Genomic DNA, 4,846 nt, shown 5'->3' with positions numbered 1-4,846 from the left:
CAAAACTTGCTGTACTCATAAAGACAGAGACTACGTTATTTTATATTAAACTCCTGTGACAACCCCAGTTACCTGCTCTGGAGATCTGGATATCACTATGGTATGCATGGCATTCATGCCTTTTCCTGTCACTGGTAATAAGCAGTTTCTGAAGTCAGGAAGTGGATGTGCATCATGAAGTGGGCTCTCAGAATTTTACCAAAGAAACAATCCTGCAGAACCTGTCAGCTATACTAACTCTTGGAGCCCAGGGCTGGACAACTGTTTCCCATGCTATGTTAAATAAGGCCTGCAAAAAATCTAAAGTATTTGTTTGTAATGACACAGGCAGGAAAAATAATTCTGTTGATACTATCAAGTATTGACTTTGACCCCAATATTACTGAATCACTACTTGGTCAAAATAATATTTGAAGTGTACCGTGTATTCCTCTACACTAAATTCCTGATGGGTTCTCTCAGGAATGTGACCATTCTAAATTGCATAGACAAAGCAATCTAAGATTGGTGACAAGTGGCAGAGTTAGAACCTAAGCCCTTGTCTTTCTAATTGAAGAATCTGTTAGCCTAACTATAAGCCAAGCACTGGTCATTTGAGTTGGGCAATCAGGAAGTATATATATACATATTTTTTCTTCTTTTGTAAAAGAAAGAAGTGGAAGGCTTAAAGCATTTGCATTACCAGGTCTCAATCATATAGTAATTGATGGACTCTCCAGAAATGTTAAATAATGCAAACTTTATTGCATGCAAACCTTCAGCAGGGGAAGGAGATCTTGATTCCTCTTCTCTTCATTGAAGGACTGGACATATGATTTGTTTCCAACGGATATGCATGAAAATAGAAAATAGTCACTCTATTTTCTCTAGGAGTTGGTTAGGTCTAACTGTAATTTGACATAACCTAGAATTGGCTGATAAAACTGTCTTTATAGGAGGTTGTCTAGATTGAGTTGTCTGTGAGCATGTCTGTAGTAGACTGTCTTGATTGTGTTAAAGTATGTGGAAAAATCCAGTGCCTTGTGGGCAGCATCATTTATTGAGCTTGGGTCCTAGAGTACATAAATGCAGAGAGGGGGCTGAGCCTAAGTAGGCATGCATACAATTTTTTTCTCTGTGTGTTTGAATGTGGCTATGATATGACTAGCTGCTTTGAGTTCTTCCTGCCTTGACTTCTCTCCATTGTAAAGAGGTATAACCTGCGGTTGTGAGCTAAAATAAACCCTTTCTCCCCTCATCTCCTTTTTGCCAGAGTGCTTTATTATTGCAATAGAAAGAAAAATAGAACAAGGAAAAAATCACTCATAACCTACCTCAGTCATGTGTGTGAGTGCATCAACCTCAAATACCCCTAATATCATATAATCGAGGAGCATATTGCGTGGGGCATTCTTCTCAAAATCTGTTGCCTCAATCTGACTAGATAAGTCTAAACAATAGACCATTCTACAGAATGCCTAATAGTCTTTAAAACTATCTAGAACATGAAAAAGAAATAAAGGCCCCAGAAACACAGGGCCCCCAATGGAGGAGCTAGAGAAAGTACCCAAGAGCTGAAGGGGTCTGCAACCCTATAGGTGAAACAACAATATAAACTAATCAGTACCCTGAGAGCTCGTGTCTCTAGCTGCATATGTAGCAGAAGATGGCCTAGTTGACCATCATTGGGAAGAGAGGCCCCTTGGTCTAGCAAACTTTATATGCCAGTACAGGGGAAATCCAGAGCCAAGAAGTGGGAGTGGGTGGGTAGGGGAGCAGGGCGGGGGTGGGGGGGGTATAGGGGACTTTTGGGATAGCATTTGAAATGTAAATGAAGAAAATATCTAATTTTTTTTTAAAAAGAAAAAAGAAAGTCTCATCCAAGTGTGGTGGTGTAAGCCTTCAATCCAAGAACTAGAGACTAGAGAGGTGGAAGCAAAGAAGAGTTCAAGGCCTGCCTTCACCACAGTGAGTTCAAAGACAGCTTGGTCAACCTCATGAGACCCTGACTCAAAACTAAAAGCAGGACTGACAAGATGGCCTTCTGGGTAAGGGAGCATGCTGCCAAGGCTAACCACCTAAGTTTCATTCCAGGCCCCACATGGTGGCAAAAGAGAACAGACTCCTGCAAGTTGTCCTGTGGCTTCTACACCATAGCAAGCACGTGTACACTTATAAATGAATAAACAATAAAAAATATAAACTGAAAGTAACAGGAGAGCTGGAGACGCAACAGAGAGGCATTGAGTACTTGATTGGCATGCATGAGAACTTCAGTTCAATGCCCAGTACTAAAAATAAATAAATAAATAAAAAAGGACTCAGCTAAGAAAGAATGAGAGTCATGACAACTAACACAGTGCACTGTGGGCTTTCCTGGGAGGAAGGCAGCATTACCTTGAAGACAGGTAACATCCCAATACTGTCCAGCCCTCTGCCAGTTATGGTCCCTGTGCTAGAATTGCTTTTTGGCGCTGGTATTGGGCACATGGTTGTTATGTAAACTGTGAAACTTAGGAGAAGATTGACATCCAATGGCTCAGTGTAGAACCTTTCCAATTCTCTGAAAATGTAAAACTGCTCCCAAAAGTGCTCTAAACAATATAAAAGTAAAAACAAGCTTTCTCCTTAAACTAAAGCTGTCTGATGGTCATTTCATTGGTTTGTAACTCCATTCAAAAAATAAGGGTTGCAAAAGGGTATTTGGGGGCCTCATTCCTTCTAAACAGCTTGTGGTGATTATCCTTGGAGCCTGGGCCTTTGTGAACACCATGCTCAATGAGTACTGCAAGCTGTTCAAAGCTGGTTCCAAACACACAGCATTGTGCCCATTCCAATGGACTGCCTGGGGTTTCGTGTGGCCACTTGTTTAAGGACAATGGTCCCAGGTTGCTTTCAGTTTTTTATTTATCTTTTATAAAGGGGCAACAATGCTGCAGCTGAGCTTCTGTGAAAGAGAACGATATTCTTCCCATTTGAAACAGAAAGAAAAGGAACAGTTAAAAATACACATTGGTGCATACTGCAATTATCATGCAGAATAGACCACTGAGGAACAGTGACACTAACTAAGGGGAACACAGCAGCTGCCTGCTAATTGAAAGGCATCCTCAGCACTCCACGGAGGTGTCCAACACTAATTGCTAATTTTGTATGTCTGTGTGATGACAGGGAATGCACCGGGTAGGAGCAGAGCCTGCTTTCTTCCTCATGACCAGGGAGGGTTTGTCCTCAGCAAGGTGTTTCCTAGGGAAGAAATAATATAACACTACCAAGGCTTTATTCATGTGGCACACGCCTTTGATTCGCTGGGGTCATCTGACAGAAGACAGCTCAATGAAAACTGGCAACAGACAGTCATTAAGGAGATGTTGACATTAATGGGAAATGAAGCACATGCCAGACGGCGCTCAGCACTTACCAGTGTCTTTCATTCTCCGTCCCACCTGCTGGAATACAGTATCACAAACCTCCTCAAACCCTGCTGCAGAGCTGTAAAGTCCCTGAAAGATCTCATTGCTCTACACAGAGACCTCCAGATCTTCTGATCTGTACTGCACTGGAGCCCCATTAGTGGGTCATGTTAGAAAGTGTGTCACATTCCAGATGCTTGGGTGGTTGTTTCATTTATCAGAGGGTAAAGGTGCTTGCTGTTAAGCCTGGTGACCCAAGTTCATTGCCCAGAACCCACATTCTGTAGGGGAGAACAAACTCCTGAAAGTTGTCTTTTGACCTCCACATATGTGCCCCCACATGCTCCTGAGTACAACACAGACACACATACACACACACACACACACACACACACACCAAACATAAATAGATAGATGATAGAAAGAAAGAAAGAAAGAAAGAAAGAAAGAAAGAAAGAAAGAAAGAAAGAAAGAAAGAAGAAAGAAAGAAAGAAAGAAAGAAAGAAAGAAAGATAAGGTAGATAGTCCTTAATCTTACTTGGGGGTTTCTCTTGCTTCAATAAAACACCATGATGGTGTTTTGTATACACTTCCTCATTGTTCTCCACCATTGAAGGAAGTCTGGACAGGAACTCAAATCAAACAGAGCAAGAAACTGGAGGCACGAGCTGATACAGAGGCCATGAAGGGATGACACCATGAAGCTTCTCATAGCCTGATTGGTCTGCTTTCTTACAGAACCCATGACTACCAGCCCAGGGATGACACCACCTACAATGAGCTGTGCCCTCCCCAATCAATCACTAATTCAGAAAATGTACTACAAATGAATCTTGTGAAAACATTTTCTCAATTGAGGTTCTCTCCTTTCAGATGATTCTAGCTTGTGTCAACTTGACATAAAACTAGCCAGGATACACATACATACATGCATACATATGCACATGTAATGTTTAAAAATCTGTTTTGAGTTTGTTTGGGTAATTGGTTTGTGTTAGTTTTGAGAGAGGATCTTACTGTATAGCTTTGGCTAGGTTAGAACTTGCTATGTAGGCCTTGAACACACAAGAATCTCCTGCCTCTGACTTCTGAGTACTGGCATTACAGACAACTGCCACCACACATAGCTTTAAAAAAAATCTTGTCTATACCTCATTCCAAAAGAGAACTGGGATGCTTTGTGGAACTTCAGCAAAACTAGATGGAGAACTGGATTATATTCCCCAAGATATAAAGTGTGAAGGCATCTTAGTACTTTGTACCTGGGGGGGGGGAGGATGTAGAATAGAAGAGGGGAGGGGATATATGACAGTAGGAGGGAAGAAGGACAGACAGGCTGAATAAGAGGAGAGAGAGAAGGGGCAGAATGAGATAGATAGGCAATGGGGAAATCAGAGAAGAAAGGAGGGGGGATGTGAGAGAAAGAATAGACGACTAGGGGAGGAAGAAGAGGA

The sequence above is a fragment of the Mus caroli genome, chromosome 15 (genome assembly GCF_900094665.2).
Source record: "Mus caroli chromosome 15, CAROLI_EIJ_v1.1, whole genome shotgun sequence".
Taxonomy (NCBI): Eukaryota; Metazoa; Chordata; class Mammalia; order Rodentia; family Muridae; genus Mus; species Mus caroli.
Note: the sequence above shows the minus strand (reverse complement) of the source record.